Genomic DNA, 20,604 nt, shown 5'->3' with positions numbered 1-20,604 from the left:
CGTAAAGAGAGACGATGAACATTATCTGCCTCCCACTGGCGGAACGCAACGCTAGCTACTTAATAACCTTGCAAAAACGTGTTAAACCTGAATCTGATCAAGCCTCTAGACCTGACTACCAAAGTGCAGGGTATACGGGGGACAGAGGGGATGTTAAATGACCCACAGGACACAATCAGTAAATCCAGATTGTGGGAGACTACAAAACAGATGACCTGGCTTCTTCAATACAACCCTCCCCCAAGCAATTGCAATTTAAAAGAGAGAGAGCAAGAAAAGTGAGAGAAAGAGAGAGATTGAAACAAGATTAACCTCAACGTTAAAAGAGACTTGTGTAACATAGAAAATTGCAAGGTGTGGGCCTCGTTTGGATCCCAACTCAAATTAATTTGCTCAATGTGAACACTTTATTGGGTATGAGATGGTGTTTGTAGTAATTGTTACTCTTTTAGATATGATAATGGTATTCTGGTTTGGCTTGTACAAGTCCTTATGTGTTAGGGATATACACCAAAATGCTTTCAGATGAAATGGTATGAAATCCTGTGTGTGATTTGAAGTATCCGGGCATGGGGAGACGACAATAAGTAGGGAAAGGGGAAACAATGGCCTAGGGGCCATGGTCTTGAAGCTGCCTATGTCAGATTCATTCCATGATTTCCTCCATTTTTGAAAATGCTTGACATTCTACATAATAAAATTTTTTGAAAAACCAGGATGCTGGCCTAGGAAGATGAGCAGGGTCAGTGACAAGGAGAGAAGTCAGGGAAGACCCACAGTGGATGTGACATTCGAATCCGAATGACAAAAAGGAGCCCGCCTTGCAGGGACGTGGGGGGAGCATTCCAGGCAGGGGTGGGGGGGAACAGCAAGAACGCAGTCGGGGAGATCACTTGCCTCTGTCTAAGAAATAACCTTGAAAAGCCGTCAAATTAGCAACTGAAAATACTGCTGCTTTGAAAATGATGCTAATTTTCAGCAGGAATTCTTGTCTCCAAACGGAGACGTGTGTACCGCCCTTATGCTTAGGATTAAAATTTCAAGTGTTTCTAAGATTTTGATTAAAATTAGTTTAATTAAAAAAATGTTAATTGCCTTATTGTTTTCACCGCTTGCCTTCCGATCCCACCGCTGGGACCAACTCCAGCACCTGCTAGAGTTCCACAAGCTGCCAGTTCAAACAGCCACATGTCAGTAAATAAAAGGAAAATAAAGTTTGGCTTTTTTTTTTTTTTTTTATATTTGTGAAATACTGCGCCAATGCATGTAGTGTAAAATAGCCCAGTGTGGTCCCAGCTGAATAGTAAGAGGGTGATTTATTCCCAAGGTTCTGTTTCCATTTTTGCTGGTTATGGTAGCATATCAGCTGAGCTTTTTGATTGAATTACCACCTTGTATTCAGTCTGGGACCATGCATTATTACATATGTAAGTATAAATGTCGATGCAAATGAGTTTTCCTAATGAAAGGAGAGGCAGTTTATTTTCCCCTGCATAATGGGTAGTTCTGAGGAGCAGATTTATTCTCTCAAAGTGAGTACACGCTTATTTTTCAATTTGTCATCCATTCTTAGCATGAGCCCCCCAATAATTCAGACCTGCAAATCTTTTAGCTTTCATATTTTAATGTAGTGTTTTTTTTCATTTTTAAACTGAAATCAATTTCGATGTGATTTATCATCAGAGAATTACCTTATATAATAAAATGCTTAAGTGAATGAAGTAATAACTTAGGCCTATCGGTGAGAGAGAGCAATCTTCGGTTTTTCAGTCCCAAATAAACGGTGAGATCCCGGGTCATGCTTTCATCTCATTCATTACACTGTATGCTTTAGTCATTACTCGGTTTTGGAGTGTCTAGAAGCTTTAAATGAGTTGAATTCTTTTTTAGAGATTGCTGAATTCCATTTTCTGCGGTTGGAGCTACTCTGCTTGGTGTCGATTGGTTTTCTGTTCTCCCCTTACCTAAACCAGCCGGCCAAGTCTGGAGTTCAGTTCACTCTTCATAAATTAGGGTACTAATGTGGAGCCCTGTGCTCTCTCTTTGCATATGAAAATAACTGCAGCTTCCTTGCCCTGAACGGATTTGCTTAGTAAATACTTGGCTGATGATTGCAGAGGGAGAACCAGTCTGAAGGGAGTGCCACAATGTGAGAACATTCCCTCCTACCTCTGAGGACAGGAAGGCCCTGGCTGAGCAGAGACCCGTGACAAAGTGGCCCACGAAGCCTTCTGCACCGGGATTGTCGCTTTGAGGATTCACTGGGCAGGGGTCCTCCAGGGGCATGGTGTGAGTTTAAGGACAATAGTAGCTTTCCACGTGCCAGAAATCCCCTGATGATAATAATACTGGCAATAATAATCCTGTTTATTTATAATATTCATGTGTGTAATATATAATTAATAAATACACTAACATATAATATATAGGTTAGCTATCCTAATAGTAAAAATATTCAAATATTTATTGAGCACTTACTCTGTCTAGGCACTATGCTAAACATCTCATTAATTATCTATATAAATAATGTCTATATATTGATATACTTATCTGTATGATTATTTAAATGGCATTATCTCATTTAATCTCCACCACACTCCTCCGAGATAAAAACCGCTATAATTCCCATTTTACAGATAAAGAAACAGAGGCTCAGAGAAGTTAAGTAACTTGTCCAGGCCCACCCAGTGACCTCCTGGAGGACCAAGATGCAAAACCAGACAGTTGGCCTCAAAGCTTTCCCTACGTTGCAAGCATTTTACTTAAGCAAGATTTCTGCGTATAGGGGAACACTTCTTTGTGCAGCACTTGTTGAAATTCCTACAATCTTCCATCTGCAGAAGGGAGAAGAAAGTGTGTAGTCACTTGGTGATTGGTTGAGTTCCAACTCTGAGGCTGTCCCTGAACAAGTTGAGTGGCCTTGCTTCTGCTGCTTAACCTCTTTCTACACCTCAGTTTCCCCATCTGCAATAGGAGATGGTAATGATAATATTGTTATTGCAGAGAATGAATGAACCAGTGCAGTGCCCCGTGGGTCAGAATCCATTGAACCTGCCTAGCTATCCTTAAACCAAAATCTTACACCGGGTTTACTCAGGTGGGAGCCACTTCTGAGAGCTGCTTAAAAGGGGCTTATTAATTTGCATTTCTAATTACCCTCTAACTACCTGCCTGGCCAGTCCTCTGAGGACTGGCTCAGTGATTGATGTGATACCACTTAGAAATTTCTTTGAGTTCCTCGGAAGAAAGGTTTTCTGAACAATCCAGCTGGTGTTACCGTTTAGAGAAATCTGAAAACCTAACTGTGCTGCTGATACGCTCATAGGGAGTTGAAAGGGGGATTATCTTTTAAGACTTGAGAATGTTGATGTTTGCAAATATTTTCTCGCTGCCTCTCCTAATACTGCAAATTGACTGCAGAGATAATGGGCAAAGGATGACATCATACCCAACAGCAGCCTTTTAAGTGCAAAGGCTGAAGGAACCACTTAGAGTAATTAGGAAATCCTTAAACAAGTGTTTGCAAAGTATTGGCTAACCCTTAATGTTTGCTTTTTTGTTGTTTTTTTTCCCCTGGCATCCAATGCTGAAAGTCTGACCTTGAATAATTATCTACCCACTAGCTTTCAGCACCAGGAGCAGAAAGGCTCCCGTGTGCTGTCAGCTGAGTGCATAGTGCAGAGGAAGTGATCTCGCGTGAACTGTGCAAAGGGCAGCTGCGCAGGCCCCTGCTATTGCTTCAGGATACAGTGCTGACTTGCTTTCCTTTCGCTTTGCAAAGCTACCAAAGGGGACAAGGACCTGGGGCATAGCCGATTATCCGAGTGTGCCTTTGGACCTTCATGTCCTCGAACTTCTCTTGCATCACCCTTCTCTGTCTGCTATTGCCCCTTCTCCTCTCTGTTCTTTCCCTTCTCTCCTCCCTCCCCTGCATGGGTATTAGGCCTGAATGCTGCATGGCCAGAAGCAGTTGTAACTCCATGGATGCTACTCCCTGGATTAGAGACGCAGAAACTCAGTCTTGGACTTGGCCAGGCCCAGAAGCTGCCTAAGAACAGGGCTCTCTAATCCTCCAGGGCAAGTTTTAACGCCACTGCACTCCAGCCTGGGTGACAGAGCTAGACCCTGTCTCTAAAAAAAAAATAAATAAAAATAAAGTTAAAAAAAGTAAAAAGCCACCATCATACATTACTGTTGCAAATTTAAAGCTGTTTAAATTCCAAAGGAAATCAAATACATACAATGAATCAGGGAGCAAGTTTCCAAATAGTTCAGAGCTTGGGGATTCACATTTGTCTGCTGTGTCATTTTTTGAAATTATGCTCAAATTTAACATGGTCTTTTCTTAGTACTATGTTGTATGCATATATTTATTTCTTAACTTCTTAGGAAAATGCCCTGTGCTGTGATTAAGCTTATTCATTCCTCTGTCCGTTGACCATTTACTGAGCAACTACTATGCTCCAAGTACTGTGCTGGGTAGTGGGATGTCCAAGAAAGGACAAAAGTTAATTTGATCTGTGCCCTTGGGGATTATGTGGTCTAGGGGAAGGCAGAGATTAGGCAAATAATCCCATGTGCATAAATTATTTTAACTCGTGGTATATGCTATGAAGGGAAAGTGAGGGATGTATCTGGACATTTGATTTAAATTTGGGGTGAGGTAGAGTGGTATAAGCTGGCATGGTCAGGGGAGATTTCCTTGAGAGATGATGTTCTAGCTGATGTCTGAAGGAAATGTATAGAGCTTAACCATGCAAAGAGCAAGAGCTAAAGTTTTCTAGGCAAACAATAGCATATGCAAGGACTGTTGGAAGGGAAGACATTGGACAGCCGGAGGAACTGACAGCCCATTCATCTTAAGTGGCAGGGGACAGGATCAGAGGACCAGGCAGGGACCAGACTGGGGAGGTTTGGGCAGGCCATGGGAAGGCATTGGAGCATTGCTCTGAGGACAAAGGGAAAACATTGAATTTTTAAAATTTTTTTCTTTTTTTTTTTTTTAAAGCAGGGAAGTGACTTGATCGAATTTGAATTTCAAGTTCCCTTGGCCTGCATTGTGAAAAGACAAGTGGAGGGGGAAGAGACCAGCTTTGCTGGGGTCCCCATGGAAGATAGTGGGGTCTTAGACCAAGGTGTTTGTTAGTGGTGTATAGTGGAGTGACAAATATGGAAGACATTTTGCAGGGAGAATTGACAAGTCTTGGCAAGACTGGGTGGGGGTGGGGTTGACGAGGGACAGGTAGGTCTGCAGGATGAATTCTGAATGTCTGGCTTCAAGCAGCTGTTTACATCGGGGGTCCCCAACCTGTGGTGAGTTGCATAATTATTTCATTATATATTACAATGTAGTAATAATAAAAATAAAGTGCACAATAGATATGTAATGTGCTTGAATCATCCCAAAACCATCCCCCTCTCCCCAGTCCGTGGAAGAATCGTCTTCCATGAAAATGGCCCCTGGTGCCAAAAAGGTTGGGGACCTCTGTTTACACAGAATGAAAACACTAAAGACCAGCAACCTTGTAGGTGGAAGATAAATATAAGTGAACGAAGCATTAAAATGATTCCCTTACTAGCTATTTAAGAGCTCTGACTTGCTAGGAATTCTGAGAGGGTAAGACAGGACTCCATATACATGGTCAGTTCTTGTGCTTGGGAGTTTGCAATAATGTGAAACGCAGGCATTATTGCAAACATCACTCATGTTAATACCAGCAGTTATAGCCTATATCTTGACACGTGCTATACTCTGCCTCTCCTGTTATGGGGGCCCTACGTACATGCACCCCTCAAGTTTCTATACTACCCAAAAGTCAGTGGACTTTTGATAATGAATATAAATTGTCAGCCCACTCACCACCCCCAAATGGAGATATTTATCTGATTTTTTATGCCCAAGTTGAGTTCTGTTATCCACATTGTTCTTCTGGTAACCACAAGGTAAGGCAATTCTTAAGAGATATTTTAACAAGGTTTCCTATGAGTCATTTCAATAAGTTCTTTAAAAGAAATGGTGTGTATTTTATTTTTTCAGGAAGTAAATGATGGCATTTGTGCTATTATAAATCATGATGGATTTCCATATTCTCCACCATAAAGAATCTTTTTTTTTTTTTCCTCTTAGAAAGGAAAATTAAGGTTGCTGTACCATGGGATCACTTTCATTATCTTTAGCATACAAATGATCTTTTAAAAAGATTTTTTTCCCTCTACATATGTACAGTATCAATGATATAATTTACATTGCATCCTTCATATTAACACTCTGATCCATCATCGCTAACAATGCAAGGGCTTTGTGAGAGGGGCTGTCGGACAAATGTTTTAGCTTGTGAGAAGAAAATTGTTAGCATTTGAATAGAGAAGGGTGCAGGAAGGATTAATAGCCTACTTTGATGGATTAGAATGTAGGGAAATTGCTCAATATTAATATGAAAATGTTTGTGAATTAGTTGCAAGGTGCTGTCAATGGAAAATGATTACGTCTCCAAGGCTTATCAGGTGAGACTTGAGTCTTAGCAAAGACCTACACACAAAGGATTGAGGAGGGGTGTGGAAGATCGCTGGGTCCTAGGGCCAGCACACAAACCCGCCATCAACCGTTAGAGTCCTGGAGTCACTTTGGGTGTCCTTTCAGTTAGATTGTACGCATCTTCATGTTAACATATCTGAATACAGATTTATAACAAAAGAGACAGGGAGTGTGCACCATGAGTTATTATTTCTATAATTTAACCTTTCTATCTTTTAAAGCTCAATCAGAAACAAGCAGGGCATTGTTGCATACATAACTGTGCTCCCCTTAACTGATTTCTTTTTTTTTTTTTCTGTCTGTACACAATGGTTTCCAAGATGGTAATTTTCCAGGAGGGGCCACTGTTTATAAACCATGATATGCAAGTAGTTGTTTAATACTGTTGCCCACAAACTCAAGTCAGAGCAAGCTAATCTGAGAATGATGCCTGAAAGATTTCTGTGGATATGAAAAAGTTACACTTGCAAAATTTAACTTTTTTAAAAAAAAGAGAGAGAGAAAGAAGTGAGGCCAGTTGCAGTGGCTCATGCCTGTAATCCTAGCACTCTGGGAGGCCGAGGCGAGCAGATTGCTCAAGGTCCGGGGTTTGAAACCAGCCTGAGCAAGAGCAAGACATCGTCTCTACCAAAAACAGAAAGAAATTCATTGGCCAACTAAAAATATATAGAAAAAAATTAGCCGGGCATGGTGGCGCATGCCTGTAGTCCCAGCTACTCAGGAGGCTGAGCCAGAAGGATTGCTTGAGCCCAGGATTCTGAGATTCCTGTGAGCTAGGCTGAGGCCACGGCACTCACTCTAGCCCGGGCAACACAGAGCGAGACTCTGTCTCAAAACAAAACAAAAAATAGCCCACTTTAAAAAAGCAACAAAATACAGAGGAAATGGAAAAAATTGAGATCAGAAGACCCAGCTGGTAACCCCTGCTCTGTCCTCTCGTGACTGTGATTAGAGTCCCTCAGCGATGCTGTCCCTCTGTCCCTCTGTCCCTCTGTCTCCTCACTGTAAATCGAGATGATATAACACATGTCATACATTAGCCTGTGTCTCAGAGAGGGTATAGGAAAGTGCTTTGCAAGGAGATGCTGCATGTAAAAGACATTTGCATACCATACATGTTGATTTTTCACAAAGTTCATTTCATTTCTTAACATTTTAAGGCCAACCTGCAGTACTATCGCCTGATTTCCTCACAGAGGTACGTTTCTGTAACTCATCTTTCTGTACTTGTCAAAGAAATAAAAGATTTTTCTTTCCTTAAACGAAGCCTGCATACAATTCGATGTGTGTAAGTGGATGTACGGTCAGGGCTTTGGGTTGCAAACATAGACGTGGACTCTAGTACCTTGAATCAAAAGGAGGGACTTAATCAAAGTCTATCAGAGTGAATAGGATTGATATTCAGAATGGTTAGTAACTGCTATCGCCTGGCAGTGTGTGGTCAGGAGGGGTTGGGCAGGTGTCTGGTGGCCCCTGCTTTTCTGGGGGTTAATCCTTAGGTTTCTGGATGGTGGGAAAGCTGGGCAGGTTCACAGGGAGGGGCCTCAGCCAGGGCAGTGGCAGGTGCAGCTGGGAGCAGGGGACAGTGGTGGGAACTGAAGGACTTCAACGTTTGAACCACTGGCCTGGGCTCGAGAATCCAGACCCGCTGAACATCAGCCTTGGCTGGGGAGAGGCCAGAGAACCAGGCTGGAGAAACATCCAGAAGCCCATACAGGGGGATGCTACCTCCGCCATATTGTACGAGCCCTTCCGTGGAGGACCCTGGCACAGATTCTAACACCACCGCCGTGAGTAAATTGCCAGCTGTGACCTCATGGCGGTGGCATTCATTCAGGATGCAAAGTCCTGGGCGGGAACATCAGGCTGGCCAAGGCTCCCCGCCTGACATGGACTGAGCATGTGGCAGGTGGCACGAGGCCAGCCCTACTTCCTCCTGCGACAGAGTCAATGGAAATCTCCTTCGAGAAGAAAAGGGATTTGGATGTGGGTACCCAGTGTCTGCTAGACGGAGAGTTTGAGCTGGAGACCAAGATGCTTTCTGTAAGGTGCTTCCTAAATTGTTTCTCCTTCTCTCCTTCATGTAGTGACTAACCCTGTGAAGAACCCCTCATCATCGTTATCACAAAAAAACCTTTCACCACTGTGAGGCGATCCGCAATATGTTGCCCAGCTAAAGGTCACCTTGGATTTTTATCTTGGCTGCCATGCTTTTCTTCTCATTAAAATATTTGACAAGAATTCTTTGCATGGATGAACAGCTCCACGCACCCTGGCCCCACACTGCTCTCCCAAAGATGTTGCATTGTCATAGTAAATAATCGTGCTGCCAGTCGGAAATCAATATCTGTGTTAGACACACATTAACACAGAAATCTGGTGTTCTTACAGTTATAATGCTTCCCGGAAGATGCTGTGTGATTTCTTGGTGAAAATACGTACATTTTCTTCCCTTCAGGTTGTTTAGAGTGGCTGAGAAAAAATAAGGTTTATATCTTTATTCATCTTTGCATCTTTCTTGCACCTGTCATAGAGTTTTGATCATAGTTGATGGCTGAAAAAGATGCTTATTGAATCGGGCAGTGAGGTTAGAGTTGCAAGTATATGAATATGGCCTAAGTCTAAGAAGTTGTATACTGGAGGAAGTCAAGTGTAGGGGTTAGTGTTTCAGGTAGAATGACCAACTGTCCTGGTTTGCCTGGGACCGAGGGGGTAGCCAGGACACAGACTTCCTGAGCTAAAACCAAGAAAGTCACAGGCTTGGGCAGGAGACATCTGAATCCTGGTTCTACATCATATCAATGCTGTGACTAAGTTTTCTATTTGCTAAGTCAATAATAACACATTTGTTATTAGGCTTTGGAAATAAATATGTTCCTGTGTATACAGTACTTAGGACAGTCTTGGACCATAGTACATACTTGGTGAATGTCAACACATAGTAAATTCTTATAATAATGCCTGAATATAAAGTCTCCTCCCAGAGCCCAAAGGGTATTCTTCTTAGCGCTTGTAAGTCTCTGCAAAATACTGTATGTTGTAACGTTTAAACAGCAGAGAGTTGGTTCCAAAACGATATGATTTTGAAATAGAACAAACCAGCCTTTGCAGACATTGGCAAATAACAAGTCATACTGGAAATCCCTTTGTATGATCACAGCATATCGCAACGTGACGTGGAGCCAGAAGATTTGCAGGTGTCAGGAAAGTAGCTTGAGATGAGCAACGTGATTCCACTTTCTCGATGACTGTCGTACTATCCGACTGGCTCTCGTCACACACTCGCTTCCCGACACAATGCTGGTTGTTTTGGGACTGGGAGCTTGAGATTTCCCGAAATTATCCAGGAGAAAAGAAGAGGAGGAGGGAGCAATGAGCAGGAAAAGCCTCTTCTACCTAAATAAATCCTGTTGAAATGTCACTGTAGCTCTGATCTCTTTGATTTTCCCTCTCTCGGATGGAAACGTTCCTGATCCCAGATTTCATGGAGAAGCTTAAATCAGGGTGTAAATATTTTGCCATCGCTAGGACCGGATTTCTTCATCTAAGTATCCAGAAGTCTTCAGCCCACATGAGAAAGAACACAGAGGCCTTATCATCGTACGCTCAAACCAGCGCCTGTGCTGAAAAGCTAAACCAAGGTGGAATAACTGGGGTCTGCAAAACCAAGACTCACTGGCTTCATGAGCCAACGTCCCCACGAGCCAGCTCGGCCACTTGCTGTCTGCCTGGCCTTGCTTGTAACTGGGTTTCAGCTACGTACGTGAGCTTAGATCATTGGGCTGAAAAGAGGAAATGGTCAATAATGTTTTGTCTATGCTGTCAAATATCTGGGTGTTGGGGAACGTCTGTACGTGCGGCTGAGTTCTGACTTTTTGGTACCGAGGCGAGAACGTTTTTCTTTCTCCTTAGACTGTGAGATCCGCTCAGAGTGAGTTAAACACCGAGAACTGCAAGGCGGCTGCATGCTTTCTTGTTTCCTCTTGCTTTGTGGAATAAAGAATCAAAGCAGCAACATGAAACAAGTAAATATAAAACTTTAATTAAAAAGAGGTTAAAAAGACAGGATACGACTGGGGTCAGTAAGAATTACCTGTACTGGTGTTTCCAAGGGTAGAACACGTGCCCCTGGGGGGAGATGAAATGATGAGATGGCACCTTAAATACCAGAGGCTGCTGCAGCGATGATCTGATTCTCTTTTCTAGTTTCTGCAATCCTTCTGCTGACATCCGGGAGAAAGTCTCATCTAGATGCTGCTCTGCCCTTAAACCCTCTCCAATACTTGCAAACCTGCCTTGTTGGCGAGCACCCGTGGCCTACAGCTCAGAGTCTTTAGTAGACAACAGAATCTAGCGTGAATCTCATAACATGTCTTTGCTTTTTCAAAATTTATTTTTAATGATTGCCTTCTTTTTCATTTATTGCAATGCGTAAGATTGTTGACTTTTTAAATAAAAGTGTGCCTACTTAAAGACAGCGATGAAGTCATTGGAGCCCAGGTGAGTGCAAGGGTATGTCAAAAGCCATGACAGGAACACACAAACAGCCCAATTTTAGGGACCACTATGAAGGGACAGGACAATCTATCCCTCCAACAAATATTTGGTGTCTACCACTTTGTGCTGAGCCTTGTGGATCTGGGGCAGATTCCTTGGCCTCAAGGAGTGGTAGGGAAGATGGATAAGAAACAAGTAAATAAGTATATATTTAATAAAATGATGTCGGAAGTAAAATGAAGAAAAATGAAACAAGCTAAGGAATTAGAGAGTGACAGGCAATCGTCTGTTTTTGACAGAGTGGTCAGGCAGGACCCTCTGAGAAGATGCCATCTGAGCAAAGGCTAGATGAGTAGAGGTGTGGGCTAGAGTCTATCTGGAGGAAAAGCATTTCAGGAAGATGGAACAGCCAGCGCAAAGTCCTGAGGCAAGAGCATGCCTGGGGTTGTTAAGGAATAAGAAAGAGGCCGGTGTGGGCTGCAGCAGAGGGGACAAGGGACATGGCATGGGGTGGAACTGGAGAGCTGGGCAGGAAGTGGGTCATGTAGGGCTTTGTTGACCAAGGTAATAATTTTATCTGTAGTGAGATGGGAGCCATTGGAATGTTCTGAGCAGATAAGAATGTGATCTTATTTATATTCTTAAAGGTCACTCTGGACACTGGAGAAGAGGCTGGGGAAGGGTGTGGCACAGTGGAAGCAGAGACACCTGAGGAGGCTCCTGCAGGCTGCTCCCAGCTGTGGTCTGTGCCCAGGAGGTGGTGTTGAGAAGATTAAACCCCAGGAAGAATCAGGGACCTTTACTGACGATTTCTAAAGGATGAATAAAACCTGTATAAAACCAGCACTGGTTTGTAAAAACGTGTATATTAGCAACAGACAAGATGATAATTCTTGTCATGTGGAAGGTTCTAGAATATGGCCTTGTTTCTATGTAGGACCCTTTCTACAGGAGATTCTGTGAGTGCATCATCCTCAGAAAGATATGATAGCATCAGAGAAGGTTCATTGCAGAGGGCAAGCGAGTGAGGGGAGAGCACAGACCAGGGAGAGTGTCGTCTAAAGAGACCATAATCTAAATCTTCCAACTATGCAAATAAAGGTGAACACAAACTTGCTGACAAAATCCTGAGAAGATACCATCTGAGGTTGCATGATGTCAACAAGCGTGCTGGTTCTCAAATTTTACTACATGCTAGAATCACCCAGGTGGCTTTAAAAAATTATTGCCTGGCCATTGCCCAGGCCACACCCTAGACCAATTAAATCAGACTCTTGAGGCGAAGTCCCGGCAAGGGTGACAGTAACGTTCCGCAGGTGATTGCTAAATGCAGCCAAGATTCTGATTCATCCAGTCTGTGGTGGGGCCCAAGCTGCTGCCCAAGCTAGGCTGATGCTGCCAGTCCAAGGACCTCGACTTTGAGTAGCAAAAGCATGAAAAAGAGAGACTAGAACTTGAAAGTAAAGAAATTGCCATGTGAGTATTTCCCTGGCATTTGCTAGCTGCAGGTTGATCAACCATTCTAGTTTTCTGGGACTCTCCTGATTGTGGCATTAAAGGGTCCATGTCCTGGCCAAACCGGGATAGTTGGTCACCCTATGTGTGATCCAGGAGATCAGATAAAGTCTCTGAGCCTGGTAAAGTTGTCATGCGAATGAGATAATGTGAGTTCAGATGTCTAATAAGGTAACCTAGCACACAGTGGGAGTCCAAAAGTGCTTGATCATTGAATTTCGAGATAACGGTTTGCAAGTTAAAGCACAGTGAGCTACCAGTTCACATCCGCCAGAATGGCTAGTGTGAAGAAGACTGAAAATACCAATGTTGTCAAGGATGTGATGCAAGTGGAACTTTCATGCAAAATTAGTAGAACTGCTTAGAAAAACTGTTTGGCAGTAGCTACTCACCCCAAGCATCCCCTGTGGCCCAGCAATTTCTATCCTAGACATACACCCAAGCGAAATGCATATATGTTCACCAAAGACATGTACAGCTGCTTTGTTTAAAATAGTAAGACTTTGGAAGCAACTCAAAACCCCACTAGTTAACTGGATATAGAAATCATAGTTTATTCATAAAATGGAACATAGCAATAAACAATTGCTACACACAACGATATGAATGAATCTTACAAACATAATCATGAGTGAAAGAAATCAGATACAAAAGATATACTGCAGAAAACAGCCCAACCTTCTGTGTGATGTTAGAAGTATAGGCAGTGGTTCCCATGGGAACTACTGACTTTCTATGATGTTCTTTTTGTTCCAGGCATTGGTTACACCAGGGTGTTCACTTTGTGAAAATTCATCTAACTGTACAATGCTATCTGTGCACGTTTCTATATAAATGGTATACTTTAAAAAAAAGTTTTTTTAAAGACAAAAATGTAGAAAAACCAATATAGGAAATGTGTTAGTCTTAGATGACAGTAGCTGGAAGCTCCAATGGATACCAAAAGGTTCTAGAAACTTTGCAAATGAGATTTTTTTAATGGCTTCTAAGAGACTGGATATACTAAGCATTTAAATAACTATCCTTTGAATAGTTTCCAGGGAGGTCTCATCTCAAATATACAGTGCACAGAACTATCTGGGAGTCTAACTGGGTTACAGTCACTCTGTCCCACACCCCTAGTTAGGTCTCCAATAGAGGGAAACTTCTCTCCTCATCTCTGCAAAGAAAGCCCAAATCTTACCAAGGGCGGAGAAAAATTATTAGGAGATTTGCATAAAATTCTCTAAAAGAAACTGTCAATAATCTACCTTCCGTCTGGTCACACCGCTTGGGAACTTCAATCCATTCGCTGCTAGAATCACCATAGACCCTCTTAATCTACTTTCTTAAATCAATCTTTTCAGCTCCATCTGCCAGTTATTATGATTTTATGATGACATAGATATACCAAGCAAACCGAGTTCCAAAATGATCAGCTTGCCATGTTAAAATGGAATTTTCAGGCTGAAATCAGAAGCCATTTAAATCTTCAACGAGCTCTGATTGTGGCTGTTGATTCAGAAAACCAAGCCTTCCCTGAGACTAGTGGTGTTCCTTATAGATGTTTTGCTTGAATGAAGGAAGCCTCTTCAGAGGACTCCTATACAATATCAAATGCAATGGAAACTTCAGGAATCTGAAAATGTCTTGGTCTCATCACTTTGGTAGAAAAGATGATGATGTGCCGAAGGTACATCTCAGGTGCATCTTCCCCTTCATGGAGAAACAAAACAGCCCGCTAGGAATGTTTGCTCTGGGAGAATTCCACGGGAAGTTTACAATGCACTTGTTTCTTCAACCGGTGGACTGATATGTAATCATCATCATCACCATCATCATCACCACCACAGCTGTAGCCATTTTATTGTTGACATAGCAGCCCTCATCATCCTTGCATTAAATAAGTCCTATCAGTTCACCCCTCCTCCCATGTGCCTCAGAGTAAAATCAGAAGTCTTCAGGGGCCTCCCCCAGGTCTTTTCTGATCTGGCCTTGTCTTATCTCACTAATGTCATCTCTTGTCCTCCCTAGTTTACTCGGCTCCAGCTACCCTGGTCCCTTGCGGCTCCTGGGATACTGTAGGTGTGCTTCCACCTAAGGACCAGGTCCTGCTGACCCCTCTGCTTAGAATGCCCATCCTTCCCCTGCCCTGTTGGCTAACTCACTCCACCCCTTTAAATCTTTGCTTAAATGTCATCATTTTAATGAGTCATCCCCTGACTGCCCTATGTCCCCCTACTGCCACTCTAATCCCCTCTACCCTGACCTACTTTCTTTTTCCATACTGTTTTCACTTAAAATGCCATATAATTTTTTGTTATTTTGTTTACTGTTTATTATTTTTCTCCTCACACTAGAATGTCAGCTCTATAAAGTGAAGGGATTTTGTTGTTATTGCCCCATTTTGTTCACTGATGTGTCCCAAGTACCTAACACAGAGTTGGCATAGTAGGTGCTCAACAATGCTTTGTTGAATGTTGAATGGCTGAAATTTGGGGGGCTTATATGCACTGTGGTTATGCTAAGTGGTTTACATGTACAGATATATCACTTGACAATCCGCGAGAAAGATAATATTATTAACCACATTTGCAAGTTAAGAAACTGAAGCAGAGAGAGGTGGATTAACCTGCTGAGGGTCACACAGCTAGTCAATAATGAAGCCAGGGTTCAAACTCAAGCAGTAAGATCTTAGAACACTAGTTCTTGACCACATGAACTAAATTTAAACAAGCAATGCCAAGAAGAGTTTATATACTCAACAAGCACATGCTGCTTATGATAGATATCAGTTTGTTGTTTCTACATTCATTCTTTTCCTGGTAATTGCACCCCAGTTTCCCTCTAGGGAATCATTCCTTCCTCCACTTCCCATGTGTGGGCTTCTTGTACACTGGACTCCATTCCTGAGCCAAGTAAAGCATGTGATGAGAGAAAGCCAATCAGCAGCTGGCATTCCACAGGCCTTGGTGATTGGCTCAGAAATGGGCACGTGACCCAGTCAGAGCTGAGAATGCTGGGACAAAATGGCTTCAGTTCTCCTATTGGACATGGAGGAGGATAAACTGTTAAGCATAATCCTGGGAGCCTGCAGGGGTGACTCTGCCTGAGAATAGAGCCAACACAAGTAAATGGACACAATAAATGGTGTGAGAGGCCCTGTGTCCTGCCCACCAGGCTTGTCTGAAGCCTCAAGGTACTCTCCTCTATAATGGGTGGGTAATGGCTTCCCTGTGTGGTTAAGGGCCTAAGAACATGTCACCTTCCTTGGTTTTCTCCTTTTATTTCTTCCTTCTCTCCTTCCTTCCATCTTTTCTTTCCTTCCTTCCTTCCTTCCTTCCTTCCTTCCTTCCTTCCTTCCTTCCTTCCTTCCTTCCTTCCTTCCTTCCTTCCTTCCTTCCTTCCTTCCTTCCTTCCTTCTTTGACTCTCTTTCTTTCACACTTCCTTTCTTTCTTTTCTAACACTAACTTAGTAAATACTATGCATCAGAAACTATGCTACATTTTAAAACATCATCCCATTTTATTTTTACAACAATATTGGATAGGAATGTTTGATATTCCCATTTTATGGATGAACACACAGCCTGGGAAATTTGCACAAGGTCATCCAATCGGTAAGGGGCAGAGCCAGGTTTCACAGCCAAGCAATCTGACTCCCGCCCACGCCCTCTTCATCACTAGACTAGACTACACTGCCTCCCTTTGAACCACAGGGTCACATGGTGGGCAGACCAGAGTTGACAGAAGAAGAAAGGGCGGCTACAAAGTCAGCCAAGTGTGGATCAGGTAGCAATGGAAGGCGCAGACTAGCATAGTGATTAAGAACAAAGCTTTGGATTCAGACCAAATTCTTGGTTTGAATTCTGCCTTTTCCATATACTAGCTGTGTGAACATGGCACGTTAATTAACCTCTCTGGGCTCTGGAATTCTCATCTCTACAGTGAAGATAATAGTACCTGTCTCAAGATGGCGTTGCCTGGTTTAACTGGGGAAATGGATACAAAGTATTACCCCATTATTGGGAACATAAGTAAAAGCTACTATGACAATAACATGTTAATTACTATTAACTAACTATAAATTACTATTAATAACCATTAATTACTACTAATCACTAGCATTAATCACCATTAATCTTATTTATTATTATTTGCCCTTAGAATTCTCAGTCCTAACAGCAGAAATCCTGCAGACAGAGAGCAAGGTAAGGTGTGTTTTCTCCCTTGTGACTTAGGTCGACAGCCCCCATCCTTGGAACTGAAGACTATTTATATGCTACTAAAAAAAAAAAAAACCATTTAAACTATGCCGAATTTTGTCAACCCTAGGCTGGAAAACCAGCCTTCAGGAGGTGACTGTGTTTAAAGAGATGTTCTCAGAAATATGCACACGCCCCACTGAAGGGTCAATTATCTGAGTTCCTCCCCAGCTGATATCAAGTAGACAGTTCTTTCAGAATAAGGCAATTTGGCTACTAGACCACTGATGTTTGACCACGGGGCATCCACCTTCCCAAGCAGAGAAGTATTATACAAATAGGAAACACGTCCCAGCTCTCCGATTAATGCCTTTGTAGAAAATAGCATCTTAATAAATGCATTCTCCAAATGGAGCCACTTCCATTGCAAAGCCTGTCTTATCTATCCTGAGAGAAACGGGATGTTTTGGCTAGGCATAAACGACAGTGAGAGAATTTTCTAAATGCACATGTTTTCTTTGTGTCGGATGAGATGCATATTGGAGATCATTTCTGAGACCCCTTGGGGACAATAGCTCCTACATAAATGCTTCTCTCTGTCTGAAGAGATCAGAAGTCACGATACCTGTTTTACATTTGGACGTGTCCAGCTTCGCTCCTTTCTTCCCCACTTCCTAGAGCTGTACAGTTGTATTTACAAAAAAAAAAATTCATTTGGGCATCAGGGTTGACCAGGAGACTATTTGAAATTAAAGCACGTTGCCAGTTTCCATTTTCTTCTCAAGCATTGATTTCTACTTCTGCTTTGTCTTTAAAAAAAAAAAAGTTCTGACTTAAGAAAACTTGATCTGTTTGGAAACAGGCTGGCCACAAGTATTCTTTCCTGTGCTCCTAGACAGAAGGAGGCGCAGAGGCGAGAGGGCCCAGAAGATTCCAGAGGGAAAATGGCAAGAGAGGGCAAAGGCACATGGGGCTTCTCCACGGGGGATGTTCAATAACTCTCTACGCCTTTTATGCTGCAGGACAGGGGCTCATTTGCTCGATTTGGGGTGACAGCAGCCAGTTTTGTTACAGCATAGCTGGAGTTTGAAATAAGTGTAGCTCTCAGAGGCCGAAAGCAGCGTTCGTTATTGTAGCCATGGGAGGGCATGGAAATCAGAGGCGTTTTGGCAAAGGCAGCATAAATCCAGTGTTTGCGAGAGACCGACCCAGCCGGGGAGGAAGGAATGCACAGTTTCCCTTTGACGGTGAGATTTCCTGCTTCTCGTTGGAGAGCTTGTCTGAACTCAAAGCACAAGCAAAGTCTGCATCAATTACTTGAAAGGAAACCAACCCTATTCCTGAAGGTTTGGCAGCAGAAACATGCATTGTTGAGAAAGGGGAAGAGGAAAAAAAAAAAGACTAATGAACTCCCCTCTCTTCGGTATTTTCAAAGGCCTCTTGTATTGGTAGCTGCTTTTTTTTTTTTTTTAACAGAGTTCTTAGGAACTCTCATTAGCCCCTCAATAAATGCTACTTTAAGGGCTTGTAACTTTGTCATTAAATCTTCACTCCAAGATGAATTAAGTTTGCAGCCAAGAAATGCCCTCCCCAGCCCCAGCGAGCTTTTTCACAATTACCAAAGAGGCAGGAAAATAGATTTGCGGGGGATTTTTAGTACTCGTGTACGTGCCTTCCTGTCAAATAGTGATTAATTCGGGGCCACTTAAGTTTTTCTAACTTTCATCCATAATGGGCACGTTGACATTTTTATTTGAATCTCTTTACGCCATCCAAAATAATCTCCTTCAGCAACAGAAACTGCTGGTTAATTGCCACAGAGCAGCTGTTACCTCTTCTCAGTCGACAGCCTCTTTCAAGACGGTTTTGAGCTTCGTGCCTTTGGAACGCCAGGGCCGGGGACAGCGTGTCAGGTGGATTGATTGAATGGCCCCCTTGTTCCCAACGAGCTGTGTCTACACTGGTTTCGGGGCCAAACAAAGCCCTTCGCATCTAAATATAGCATTTTCTTTGGCCCCAGGCCCTCACTGTCTTGTTTTTCCATTCTTCCACACTCTAAAACAAATCCGAGAGGGCCCCCTTTGAACATGACTTACTTCTACCCAGATTTGCATATTCCATGAGTCAGACTGGTCCTAAAAATACAAGTTCATGCACAATTAATCTGATTTTCTGGTTAATTGAAGGCTAACCAGAAAACGGCTTTGAAAAATCCATTCTTGTTGCAAAGTCTTCTGAAATCGCATTCAGAGCAGCAGAGCCGTGGGACTGTAAGAGGATTCTATGTCTGAGTGTGCAGCGGGGAGCGTCTAAAGATCTAGCCAACTTACCCGGACTTTCCGTCTTCTGCGTGACCCCATTCCATTTTTGAGCAACTTTTATGCTTGAGTATTCCCTTCTTGTATTTCCTGCTTTGATTATTAGTGGAGTAAAAATTTTTGTTAACTTGTTTTCTTGGTGACAGAGGAGTGAACCAGGCTTCAGTGTACCGGGTTAGCTACTGTCCTGTAGGAATCTTGGGGACAGAATAAGACAGGCTGAGTCTTCAGGAGCCAGGAAATATGTGTGGCCTCTCCAGACTTGTTTTCTTATAATCTGCTCCTTTCCAAGGGTGGGCTGAGTGAAACCGTTGCAGATATTTGCAATCCAGTGAGATGGGCTCCCATTAATCACATTTTTGCTATATTGAACTCTAAGGGTGGCTCTTATCGAATATTGGCATAACATTTGGCAAAAAAAGAAAAGGAACGGAGAGGAAAGAAAAACAACTAGTTTAAAATATTGTGTGTATTCTTTTCTGATTATAAAATTAATATGTGTTATAAGTTCAAACAATACAGAAAGGTACAATATAGAAAGTAGAAGTCCCCTAAAGTCTACCCTGCAGGATATTTTACAATAGGAAATGTACCTGGCCAATGGCTATGTGGGCCTGAATCTAGTGAGATTACAGGCCAGGCTTGTACAGTTTAGGCTGTCAACCCCACCATCTGCTTACTTCATCTTCAAAGCATCGACAGAAAGTCCAATCAGCCTTCCAGCTCCTTCTGAAGTCCCAGCTGAGAAAAGTATTATTTGGGGACATCTAAGGATCATGATTGCCACCCACTCCACTGGGTCCATGGAGTTCTATCTTTGGATCAAGTTGAACACCAGAAACCTGCTCATTTGTGCTTTGTTTATTTAGGCCAACGGCAGGAGTGATACAGCACACATGTGGTCAATCATTTGCCCTCTGACTATGGGGCAGGCCTCTCTAAGCTAGTGTAGCCTCTTTTCCTGCTCAGCCTAGACGTGACCTTGAATCTTCTCAACACAGGGCAACTAGAATGGCCACTAGACAGGTGCCCATTCACCTTGCTTTTTCACTCCAGCCCTGGTAATTCTGCAACTGTGTTTGCTCTCAAAGCTGATACTAAACTTCTGCTCTCATATCTCCCTTATGAAGAGCCCTGTGTGTAAAATTTATTTAAAAAATGAAGCATCTGGAAAAGTTCTCCCCTCTGAAACACTGGATGCTTGAGTAAAGTGAGGCTTTGTCATTAGTCACGACCCTCCTTTTGCTCTTGCTGCCAGGAGGCTCCGAGTCAATGGTAACAAACGTAAGGAGCCTCACGATTGCCCTCTTGGCAGCCTCCTTTGTTCTTGTCCAGAGTTTTTGTTTTTATCATTTGTGGTTTGGGTTGCAAACTGTCTTATGTCAAAGAGGTGAAGGTATAATTAAATAAATGAACGACAACAACAAAACAGTCATGCATCCAATCTGGTGTCTTATCAATGCAGGCCCCAGTCTGAGAGCGATTTTTGTTGTCCTTCGTGTTTAAAAACATATGCATGCCTTTGCACGCTATCTTAGAAGCGTGCTTGGCGCCA

Source organism: Microcebus murinus, chromosome 20 (assembly GCF_040939455.1).
Source record: "Microcebus murinus isolate Inina chromosome 20, M.murinus_Inina_mat1.0, whole genome shotgun sequence".
In the NCBI taxonomy this organism is placed as follows: domain Eukaryota; kingdom Metazoa; phylum Chordata; class Mammalia; order Primates; family Cheirogaleidae; genus Microcebus; species Microcebus murinus.
Note: the sequence above shows the minus strand (reverse complement) of the source record.